This window comes from Oncorhynchus clarkii, chromosome 2, assembly GCF_045791955.1.
Source record: "Oncorhynchus clarkii lewisi isolate Uvic-CL-2024 chromosome 2, UVic_Ocla_1.0, whole genome shotgun sequence".
Taxonomy (NCBI): Eukaryota; Metazoa; Chordata; class Actinopteri; order Salmoniformes; family Salmonidae; genus Oncorhynchus; species Oncorhynchus clarkii.
Genome location: NC_092148.1, coordinates 61,079,034 through 61,092,392, shown reverse-complemented (window position 1 = coordinate 61,092,392; position 13,359 = coordinate 61,079,034).

Genomic DNA, 13,359 nt, shown 5'->3' with positions numbered 1-13,359 from the left:
ACCCACCGTCGCTGGACCAGACCGGACTGGCAAAAAGTGCTCTTCACTGACGAGTCGTGGTTTTGTATCACCAGGGGTGATGGTCGGATTCGCGTTTACCGTCGAAGGAATGAGCGTGACACCAAGACCTGTACTCTGGAGCGGGATCAATTTGGATGTGGACGGTCCGTCATGGTCTGGGGCGGTGTGTCACAGCGTCATCGGACTGAGCTTGTTGTGGGGTAACATCTCACAGCAAGAACTGGCAAATCTGGTGAAGTCCATAAGGAGGAGATGCACTGCAGTACTTAATGCAGCTGGTGGCCACACCAGATACTGACTGTTACTTTTGATTTTGACCCCCCCGTTGTTCAGGGACACAATATTCAATATTCATTTTTTTGCTGAGTTTAACTGTGTGAGATGGAACAACGAAACCCCTCTGAGAATTCACGTTGGAGCTCAACACAATAGAAAAGACACTTAAATATCAATTGGTTATGTTAAAGAAGCAACACACAGAAAGGGTTGAAAAGTTGAAAATATTCTAGAATTGGTGTTGTTGATGAGGAAGCAAGGGTTCAATATGTTGCTGCTCTTTTACTTGAACAAGATTTACTTAGTATGTAGTATGTAGGGGATGAAGCTCACCTATGTTGACTGATAAGACTAACAACTGATGTGAACACATTATGCTGTAACTTCCCTATAGTGGGCTAAACAGCTAATGTGTACATATTATACTGTAACTTCCCTATAGTGGGATAAACAGCTGATGTGAACATGTTGTTTTGTAACTTCCCTATAGTGGGCTAAACAGCTGATGTGAACATGTTGTGCTGTAACTTCCCTATGGTGGGCTAAACAGCTGATGTGAACATGTTGTGCTGTAACTTCCCTATAGTGGGCTAAACAGCTGATGTGAACATATTGTGCTGTACCTTCCCTATAGTGGACTAAACAGCTGATGTGAACATGTTGTGCTGTACCTTCCCTATAGTGGGCTAAACAGCTGATGTGTACATATTATGCTGTATAGTGGGCTAAACAGCTGATGTGAACATATTGTGCTGTAACTTCCCTATAGTGGGCTAAACAGCTGATGTGAACATGTTGTGCTGTACCTTCCCTATAGTGGGCTAAACAGCTGATGTGAACATGTTGTGCTGTACCTTCTCTAGTGGACTCGTTACCTAATTACAGCCTATGTTCTGGTGTTTGAGTCCTTGACCGAATCCTCAGGGACATCTGAAGCGTGCTCTCACTTTAATATCATAGAGTAGGACTCTAACCCAAGCATATGGCCCTGTAATGGTACCAACTGTTGTTGATGTTACCTAACAACTGTACCATTGAGGTGAAGTAGAAGAGGCCCAACTTTATTATGTATGTGTGTTGGAGCATTAGCCCTGCACCCAATGAGTTCATAAAAGTGAAAACTGTTTGATATTGGGACTTTCACCTCACTGCCTTCTCTCTAATCATCCAGAGCTCATACTGTACATGAATGTAACGTCCTAATTTACTCGTCTCCTGCTCTGCTCTGATAGTGTAGTGGCTGGTGGGGAATGTAAACAAACAGCCACGGCCCTAATTCCATCTTTAAGCTGTCACTTCCACTGAGGAACTGCTTTTAAATAACTGTTGCAGGGAAAAGGATAAGAGGACTCTCAGTGCATTTTTTATGAAATTCACTTTCGATGCTGAAAACATTGATTTGCAGCTCCACATGCGGCTGAAATTTCAGCAAATTAACATTGACATTATTTATCCTCATCTTTTCTCTCTTTGACTGAAGTTGAGCTCCCACTGACAACTTATTTAGACAGTTATAAATAAAACAAATAAACATATTAGATTGGAATGTTTGATTATGTGTCTTCAAGTTCGTGTGTGTGTGTGTGTGTGTGTGTGTGTGTGTGTGTGTGTGTGTGTGTGTGTGTGTGTGTGTGTGTGTGTGTGTGTGTGTGTGTGTGTGTGTGTGTGTGTGTGTGTGTGTGTGTGTGTGTGTGACATACCAATATAAATGTAGTCTTTTCTTCATGTAAAAAAAAATATGCCTAATTAAGGACTGGGTGTTAAAAATGTTTTTATTATCAATGGATAGGGTAGTTTGTCAATGGATAGGGTAGTTTATAAATGGATAGGGTAGTTTATCAATGGATAGGGTAGTTTATCAATGGATAGGGTAGTTTATCAATGGATAGGGTAGTTTATCAATGGATAGGGTAGTTTATAAATGGATATGGTAGTTTATCAATGGATAGGGTAGTTTATAAATGGATATGGTAGTTTATCAATGCCAATAACAATGGTCTATCTAGACTATAACAATAGTTTATAGCAGCCAGGGCATGTTCTGTAGCTCTGTCTATGAAGTCATATGTTTGACCTCCCCAGTCCTGAATCAATAGCTGTAAATATTGTTACTTAAGATGTCCATAATGGCATTAGAATAATTTTAGAACAAGGAGACGGTTTAAGAAAAGAAAGGTACACCGAAGTGAGATTTTATAAGCACCCTGAGTCACAGCAATTGGTTAACCATTATTTGTTCAGTGATGAGTTTGTGGGATCCTGTTCGTCTTATGCAACGTCATTATAGGTACAGGGACACCACTTGTTTGTCTGTCGAGAAGTAGCGGCATTGCAAACACAAGTTAACAATCAGCTGCCTGTCGGGGTCAATACTGAATGCATTACAGGTCAGGGACAGAGACACCATAACCTGAGAATGTCCAGACAGAGTTGCATCATATCAGTTGATGCGGTAACCATAGATGCAGGTGTCATTTGGTTAGCTAGCAAGAAATGAGAATCACTTTGCTGGCTAGTTATGCTGAACTTGAACGACTGTTATCCAGACAGCATATCTCTTGCGTTCGTAAATTCACTCTGGCTATCTACTCCGATTTCAGAGCACTCTTGTCTGAGTGTGCCAGAGCACAGAATAACTGATGAATTTACGAACGTAAAATGCTCAGATTGAGATGTTCTCTAATTTGTGTCTGGAAGTAGCTAGCTTGCAAGCAAGCCAACTTTAGCCAGTTAGCTTAGGTGCTTGTTTGGGACAAGCATGCACTGGCAGAAGGATGAGCAGGCTACTACAATACCCCATAATTTATCAGTGCAATTTTGACAGCCAACTAGCTGAAACAGTTTGAGAGGGTTTATCTAATGTTCCTTCGTTATATTTTTAGCTCATCTTGCTCTGGCTAGCATTAGTTGTTGATCTAGTTGTTTTTTCATCAATAGGACTGTAAAAGTTCCCAAATGTAAGAGGGCTCCAGTTATATTTACATATTTGCAGAAATCCATTTAGGTGTATATTGCCGAATGCGTTCTAATGATCTAAAGTCATGCTGTTGCAACTGCCTGTAAACACAGTCCAGTTCAAAGTGAATGATGGCAGGCTGGTCTGAGTGGACTCCAGTCCTGGACGAGACAGATGTTTTTATTAGGTTTAATTAACTGCAGTGTCTATTAATTGTCCAAACGCACAAACGCTTTCCTACTCTATATGCTATAACATTTTCACAAATGCCTTACTATACGTAATTCCAAAACATTCTATGAATTCATGAAAATGCAAAACAATGATATTTAAGTGCCCGCGTGTCAGAAAATGTAAAAGGGGGGCGCTGGTGAGCAGCAACGTGTAAAGTTTCTTTACGTGTAACGTGTTTCTTCGGTGCTTATGTCAAGGGCGAACAATTTACTATTAATATTTCACCAAAACCTCCCGTTTATTTTCTAATATTTTATTAGGAATCAAACGCAATTCACAAATTTGTCCATTTTTCCTGACATTTTTGGCCTTTTCATCATAACATGTCGAAACAACAATGGCCACGAGTCACAAAAGAGCAGGCCTCTAATAACGCCTTAGGCCTACACGGACTCTGACCCCCCCCCCCCCGATCTAGCCAAGGTACTGGCGGCTATCAATAAGTCTGAACAGACTGTGCTGTCTAAGATGGAGTCACTATCCACTGACCTATCCGCACAAATAGCCACTCTCGCAAATACTTACTTCTAACAAAGTGGTGATACTGGAAGAGCAAGTCACCCGGCTATCATCAGATGTCGTCAAACTAACTTCCAAGGTCGAGGACCTCGAGAACAGACAGCGCCGGGGGAACGGCGACATTTTCGGCATGAGAGAGGAACTAGGCCTCGATTACGCCCCCACCCTTGACTTTGTGCACAGAAGTTTACAGTCCGCACCGAAGAATGGGGAGCCACCCAGATCCAACGTAGTCAAATTCCACTACTTTCAGCAGAAAGAAGGCATCACGAGCGGCTCCCATCGCCTACGAAGGCAAGACAATTTGCATTTACCCGGAATACACGGCGGCAGTCATGAAGAAGAGGTCGGCCTTCAACGAAGTGACATGGCTCCTACATCGCTGTCGGGACACCAAGTTCGGCATTCTCTAACCAGCAGGGCTGAAGATCACTACTCCCTCCGGCGAGCAGAAGACATTCGTGGACCCAACCAGGGCCAAAGAATACATCGTCACGTATCTACATCCACATGAGGACAGGCGGCATAACTAGCCATTGTAGGCCCGTACTCTGACCCTGACCCTACACTAGCCCACCTACCATGACTAGTGAATGACTACACTAGCCCACCTATCAACAACTAGTGAACTCATCTCTTGATTAGAAACGTGCCTTCACCCTGCTGCCAAAAAGGACAATTATTCTTCCAATAATTTGACGTTATGAACAATTATGGTATGTACGGTACCAGTCAAAAGTTTGGACACTCATTCAAGGGTTTTTATTTATATTTACTATTTTATACATTGTATAATAATAGTGAATACATCAAAACTATGAAATAACATACGGAATCATGTAGTAACCAAAAAAGTGTTAAACAAATCAAAATATTTTAGATTTTAGATTCTTCAAAGTAGCCACCCTTTTTGCCTTGATGACAGCTAGGCACACACTCGGTTCTCTGATGCATAAGAGACATTAGAGAACTGAGGTGGTCCCTCTAGAATTCCTTCCCTATGTGTAAACTTGATTATGTTGGTTCAGTTTAACATGGTTGTATGTTGTTCTAGTCTAGGAGAGGTAGATGCAGTCTTCCAACAGGGGGAATGCCAATATAGCGGTCTTTGGTTTTCTGGGTATTTAGGTTTTTTTTTTGCTGTTTTTTCATTTCCTTTATATTTCATTATTCTGACCTTTCAGCACGCTGGCCATGTGATTGTACTAACATTAATTTTGAATTACTATGACTATGCCTAATTCACATACTCTATGGTCCACTTGTGTAACGGCTTTCGTCGTCGGATGTGGAAGAGTAGTCGGACCAAGGTGCAGCGTGGTAAGTGTTCATATTATTTATTGAACTGAACACTAAATACAAAAATAACAAGAGAATAAATGAAACCGAAACAGTCCCGTAAGGTGGAAACACTGATACGGAAAACAGCTACCCACAAAACCCCTGTGGGGAAAAGCTACCTAAGTATGGTTCTCAATCAGAGACAACGATAGACAGCTGTCCCTGATTGAGAACCATACCCGGCCCAAAACAAAGAAATACAAACACATAGAAAAAGAACATAGAATGCCCACCCAAATCACACCCTGACCAACCGAAAAATAGACACATAAAAAGCTCTCTACGGTCAGGGCGTGACAACTTGCTTTATCAGCTGGAAATGAAAAGGAATTAACCATGTGGTTGAGCGTATGTATGCTCAACTTAATTCTTTAAGTCCAGACATTGACCCATCTCCGGTCCAGCAACCATGATAAACTAAAAAGAATATGGGTCGACCAGATATTTCATTCCAACTTTGGTGTTAAGGCCAGAGCGGCAGCCATCCTTATCAGAAATAGCACCCTGTGTGTCTCCTCCAAAGTAATTTCAGATGCTAATGGCCGATATGTTACAGTGATGGGGAAATTGTTTAGCCTAACCTTTCTGGTCCTAATTGGGATGACGCTCAATTTTTCTCTGACCTCATTGCAACACTTCCTGACCTCAACATTTGATATTTCAATTGTGTATTACATCCTAGACTAGACTGAACCAGACCAAAGCCTGGCGCGTGGCGACTTGACCCACTACAACTATCCTGTAATGCCTTTAAAAAATACATATCTAAGGGGCCTAATTATTTCATACACAGCTTATGACAACAAACAGCGCACTGAACGCTTTTTGGAGCTATCTCAACTCATTCTAGATGTGGACAACAGATATGCCCCTTCTCCGACTCCTGAACTCTACAAAGAGAGACTGCTACACCAATCAGAATTCGACAATCTTTCCATTAAACTAACGGAGCAGCCTCTGTTTAAGTCGAGGCAGACATTTTATGAACACGAAGAGAAAGCTGGCAAGTTGTTATCTCACCAGCTTTGACAATCCGCTGCTACCATCACCATTCCTGAAATCTGTGTTGCAGCTGATTTAATTTCTCCAAATCCCAAAGAAAGCAACAATCAATTTAAGCAATTCCACTCTGGTCTTTACTCGTCAGAGAATCTTCCTGACGCATCATGTATGCCTGCATTTCTAGACAATCTGGACATCCCCTGTCTCAATTCAGATGAACAAACTAACATGGATGCCTCAATAAGTGACAATGAAGCTACTCTGGCAATCCAGTCCATATAGAACAGTAAAACTCCTGGGCCTGATGGCTACCCTATTTAATTTTATTAAGCATTCTCCTCCAAACTGTCCCCTGTCCTCGGCTCAATGTACAATGAAATCCTTTCTAATCGGAAACTGCCCCAGACGCTTACCCAGGCGACTATTTCGGTTTTGCTTAAAAAGGACAAGAATTCCCTAGACCACATATGTCAGAGTCAAGGCCCGCGGGCCACATCCGGCCCGCAAGAAGGTTTTTTACGGCCCCTGGGATGATCTTGATTTATTATTAGAACCGGCCCGCAGCAAGCCGGCAGCCCGCAGATCTTTTACACGCACCAATACTACATTTCCCACAATGCAAAGGTGACGCACCGAGCAGTAGGCTGCTTCATTTCAATATTTATTGGCACAGCAGTCGTCAGCATCACAGTAAAATTAACTTTCAGATACCCATCAAAAATGGCAAAACGGAAGGTGGATACTGAGAACCGGGGGTTTCAAACAAGGTGGGAGTCGGAGTATATGTTCACGAAGGTAGCTGGAAAACCTGTGTGTCTTCTGTGTGGAGAAAGTGTGGCGGTACTGAAAGAGTATAATCTGAGACGACATTATGAAACGAAACACGCGGACAAAAACAAGAATATGGACATGGAACAAAGGCTACAAAAGGCAGAGGAATTAAAACGAGGCCTCAAATCTCGACAGGCTCTGTTCAAAAAAGCCAAATCACAAGGCCAGGCTGCTGTCAAGGCCAGTTTTATTTTGGCAGAAGAGATCGCTAAATCAGCCCGGCCATTTACGGAGGGGGATTTCATCAAAAACTGCATGATTAAAGTTTGTGACGAAGTTTGCCCAGAAAAAAGGCAACTCTTTTTAAATGTGAGTCTGAGCAGAAACACCATTGCCGAGAGAGTAGACCAGTTGTCCATCAATCTAAAAGAGCAGCTTGTGAAAAAGGGAAAAGATTTTATTGCATATTCCTTGGCTGTGGATGAGAGCACCGACATTTCTGACATTGCCCAGTTGTCAATTTTCATCCGCGGAGTGGACTCCAGCCTAAGCGTGACAGAGGAGTTTTTGGCTTTACGTCCTATGCATGGCACAACTACGGGGCATGATTTGTATGAAGAGGTGTCAAGATGTGTAAATGAGATGGAGCTGCCTTGGGAAAAACTCGTGGGTTTGACAACCGACGGAGCACCTGCGATGTGTGGACACAGGAGCGGACTGGTGGCGAAGATACGGGAAAAGATGCAAGAGGAAAACGCGACAGGTGAGCTGACAGCTTATCATTGTATCATACACCAGGAAGCGTTGTGCGGTAAAGCCTTGAAAATGGAGCATGTAATGAGCATCATCACGCGCACAGTTAACTTTATCAGAGCCAAAGGTTTGAATCACCGCCAGTTCAAGGCATTTCTGACGGAGTTAGAAACGGAGCATGGTGATTTGCCTTATCACACAGAGGTGCGATGGCTAAGCCAGGGAAAGGTGCTTCAAAGATGTTTCGAGCTTCGTGAGGAGATTTGTCTATTCTTGGACAGCAAAGGGAAAGACACAACACAACTCCGAGACGAAATGTTTCTGTGTGAAATGGCTTTTCTGTGTGACATTACGAGTCATCTGAATGCAATAAACTTGCAGCTGCAGGGTCGGGATCGTGTAATCTCTGATATGTACAGTACAGTGAAGGCATTTAAAACCAAACTGACTCTGTGGGAGACGCAGATGCGTAAAGAAAATTTGAGCCACTTTCCCAGCTGCCAGACCATGAAAGAGAAGCTCTCTACCAGTGCGTTCCCGAGCACACAGTTGGCTGATAAAATAGGTATGCTTACCACTGACTTTCGACGCCGATTTGCTGACTTTGAAGCACAAAAAAGCAGGTTGGAACTGCTCGGTAACCCATTTGCTGTTGACGTGGAAAGCTCACCACCAAACCTCCAAATGGAGTTGATTGACCTCCAATGCAATGATGCACTGAGGGAAAAATATTGCGGAGTTTGCCCGTTTCCTCCCCGGCACAATGCCCCAGCTGCGCATCCAGGCTGCTCAAACGTTGTCTATGTTTGGCAGCACATACCTGTGTGAACAACTGTTTTCTTTGATGAACCTGAACAAAACATCACACAGAAGTCGACTTACTGCTGAACACCTCCACTCAATTCTGAGGATTTCTTCAGCTCAGAGCCTTACCCCGAACATTGATGAACTTGTGGAAAAGATGGGACACCACCAAGTATCACCCTCAACCTCAAACAAGTGAACATTACTGTGCAATCACATATTTAGAGTTTTTACTCAGTTCAAGTTTAAAAGTTAAAATTTAATATTTGTTTTCACTGCATGTTACTTCTCCTTAAACAAAGTGTTGTTTTTGATTAATAGATTTTTGCACTTTATTTTTTTGTATTTCAATCCAATTATATTTTAAAAATATTTCAGTTGAGTGGATGATAGAAAATTGCTATTATTGTTTTTTCTTTGAAGTAAATTTAGCCCACTTTTGCTAAAATAGAAAATATAGTCTACTGATGGTGCCTTGAATACCGGTTTCTTTCATTTAATGTTCATGTTATGGGGATATTTATATAAAGGAAATTTGTCTTTTGTGTCTGTTGAAAATTAAAGATTACTGACAGAGCCATAAGAAAATATTGCTTTATTTATCTGATCATATTGTAATATATTTGTTAGGTTTTCAGTAGGTTCAATTAGGTTCACTAGACTATATGCGTCATTTAAACATTTTTCAATGAACATTCGAACAGTCCGGCCCTCGTCTTGTAGCTGATTTTTTTATTTGGCCCTCCGTCCATTTGACTTTGACACCCCTGCCCTAGACTATGGCTCATAAGCCTCTTGTGTTTCATTTATAAAATTCTGACTATTGTCCTCTCGCGCTGTTTAGAGACAGTGATGCCTAATATAATTAACTCTGATTAAACCAGATTTCTCTCAGGTAGGTAATCTTTCTATAATATGCACCGGCTATTTAATGCTCTTTATTCGGCCCTCTCAACTCTACAGCCAGAGGTCGTCATCTCTCTTGATGCTGAGAAGGCTTTCGACCAGGTTGAGTGGGAATATGGATTTACAGTACTAGAGAGATTTGGGTTTGGCCCGTCATTCCTTTCCTGGATGAAGATTTTGTACTCGTCCCAAGTGGCTTCTGTTCGCTCCAACAATGTTTCCTCCTGCTACTTCCCTCTCCACAGGGGGGCCAGGCAGCGATGTTGTTTATCCTCTTTCCTGTTTGATATGGCTATTGAGCCTCTTGCTATCTCCCTGCGGGTGGAGGAGAGGATTAAGGGAATACTAAAGGGTGACATAACTCACAAGGTGTCCTTATATGCAGACAATCTTATTTTATACATCTTTGTCACGCCCTGATCTGTTTCACCTGTTCTTGTGATTGTCTCCACCTCCTCCAGGTGTCACTTATTTTCCCCAGTGTATTTATCTCCTTCTGCCTGCCCTGATATTGAGCCTCTTTACCTCTTGGACTCAGGATCTGGTTTTGACCTTTTGCCTGTCCATGACCATTCTCTTGCCTACTCCTTTTGGATTATAAATAAACTACAAAAACTCTAACCATCTGCCTCCTGTGTCTGCATCTGGGTCTCGCCTTGTGCCCTGATACCCAGTGGAGTCTATACCCTATCTCTTGGACCTGCTACAAGGTTTTGGGACATTCTTGGGACATTCTCTGGTTAGTTAAACCTAACAAAAAGTGTGCTCTTCCCCATTAATCAGTTAGCAGAATGTATTGGGTATGCCAATTTCCCGTTATGCCAATTCCTGTTTAAAAATAACTTCAAAACACTGCCAGAGCGCACTAAGCAGGATTTCACAAGGTGATTGTCTCTTCCCATTTCATTAGCAGGTTGCATTAATTCTGTTAAGATGACTGTACTACCTAGGTTTTTGTACTCATTCCAAAGTCGATGTTCAAACAACTGGACAGCTGCAAGTCAAATCCCAATTTTTTTACACTACCATTGGTCAGAAAATATATCTAAATGTGTTCATTGGGTTTCTATATTTGAAAACAAGGATGGTCCAACTTGTTACAGTCAAACCTTCCAACGTCTCCTGTCTCGCTCCTGTGCTCCCCACTGCCCATGAACCTTGGCACCCATGTTTTGAATCCCATTGTCAAGTACTCCCTTATAATCTAGTCCCAATTCTGATGTCACTTTAGCCTTAAACAAGCAAGCGGCATCTCTCCATGAACATTTAATCATCTCTTCCCAGCGTCGCAGATTGACACGGCTTTCCAGTTCTGGCATAGGAACGGTCTGGTGTTTTTTGTGACCTATTTGTTGATAACACGTTCGTCTCATTCGATACTCGTTCCCAATACCCACTTTTTCAGGTACCTGCAAACTCGCAGCTTTGCTAAAAAACATTTGCCTTCATTTCCACTTGAGCCCACTACGTGTCCAGTCGAGAGGTGCTTAGATCTTAACCTGTAACTGAAGGGCACAACCTCCAGATTATACGACATAATACAGAACAATAATCCGCCTTCCTTAGCAAATACAAAATATGCATGGAAGCAAGACATGGGTAGCGAGCTACCCGATGACATATGGCAACATAGTATTGGGCGTATCCACACCTCATCATTTAGCATAAGGCATGGGCTCATTCAGTTCAAAGTTTTGCACCGTCTCCATTACACAAATGACAAACTGTCAAAAATATATCCAAATGTTGACCCAACTGTTTGAGAAGCCATCAGTCCAGCGACTGTGGGACACATGTTTTGGTCATGCCAATCTTTGAGTGGCTTCTGGGACCCCATATTGGAGGCATTCTCACATATGTGTAATACAACTACTAGCCCCAACCCATTCACTGCCATTTTTGGTGTGCCTCCCCTAAATCAGAATGTTACCACGCTGCTAGCTTTCCACCTTGTCCTATTTCACTGAAGTCTGCAAAGCCGGCTTCCTTTATGTAGTGGTTTGAGGTGATGTCATCTCTGCCTCTGGAGAATGTTAGGTGCACTGCGCATGGGTCTCGACAAAAGTTTAACTTAACCGGGTCCCAATTCATACAATACATGGAGAGCCTATCTTTTACTTAGTGTACACTGTATATTTTGGTAAGCAGTCATGTCTGCTCTAGTGGCCATATATTGTGCTGATAAGACTCAACTATAATTATGATACCGATTTTTATTCATATTTAACTTTTTCCATTGTTTTTATTTCTATTACTGTTTATGTTTTTGTCCTATTTAATTTAAATTTCTGTGATATCCTTGTATGATGCCTTGGTGGGTGGGTGGGTGGATGGATGGATGGATGGGAGGGGCGGGTGGGTGGTTGGATGAGGGAATGAGGGTTTGGAGTTGTACTGTCTAGAAAGTTTTTTTATGTTAAAAAAGTATCATATTCTTCCTGGGGTTGTAAATGAACAGATTTTAATAAGATTTCGTGTTGCTAAAATGCTGTCAGTTCTACTTTAACTTCCTGTTGTCCCTGCTGGTGCTACATGACTCCTTTTATGAGTCTGACAGCACCCTCAGTTGCCTCGCAGGGATACTTTACACACATCCCAAATTTTAGATGGGGAAAACATGTGAGACACTTAAAGAGATATGTGTGTTGTCCAGGAAGAGATGGAGGTAAGTAATAAAGAGGATGCAAGGTACAAGGTGTAATAAAGCATTCGATGTCAGACCAATTTGCTCCAACGGGCCTGCAAAAGGACAGGGCTCTCTCTCTTTCTGGCTGGCTCTGGCTCAGGCAGTATGTCACCCCTTTCCTCCCAAGGACCAAACTCTGGCCACAAAGTGCTGCTGATCCCAGGACAGGGTCCAGAATGGAGATGGGCAACTTCATCCCCACCTAGTGGTGAGATAGGAGAATAACACACAGGAGCGACCAATCCCATCCACCTTTACACACCATTGAGTCATCCAAATGAGATTCTGGATCCGGTCCAATTCATAGGAATGCTTTGATTTTGTAAGACGTTCCTCAGAGATGACACAGCATTCCCAGGAGGCTGATAAAGACATGAATATATGTTTCATCAGCACTGGAGCCTTGAGAGATGGTCTGTTTGCTGCATCTGATAGTAGCCTAATACACTGTAAATCAACCAAATCAGGCTCCTCAGTCCATGTGTCCTCTGTGTGTGCTTGTTTTTCCATGATGATGATTCAACTAATGAATCTATATAATTGAGAATATGCATAGATGGTTTGATTCAACTCAGTTTAGTTTGGGTTCATTACAGAGGGAATCAGTATTCTCAGGGGTGGACACTGGAGAGCACCTGCGGGCAGATTTCATTGGGCTAATTCAATATCCCTCAACCATTCACTGAGCTATCAATACCTGTCAATTATTCACGTTAACTTATAGGCCTGTTCTCACAATTGTCAGAGAGAAAATCCTTGAATCAGGAATCATTGAATCGTGTAAATGTGAATGGGTTAAAATGCCTGGTCAATCGGTCACATATTAGATAGATTTGGCTATCCTTAAGCACCCAATGACAAGACAATGAATTAAAGTTCCTGTATTTCCACAATAACTAAAACCCCACCAATCATGGTAAACCTACAGCACTCCATGATGAATTTCATAGTGTACCATTGACCCCTGGTTCTTTGAGGCTGAGTTGATACAGTAGAAGGATTATTACATCTCCTGGTCCACTCCTGGGTGCACTTTCTCTCTGCCCCAGGGTTTGTTCAAAGTTAATCTAGCCACTGGTCCTGGCAGCAG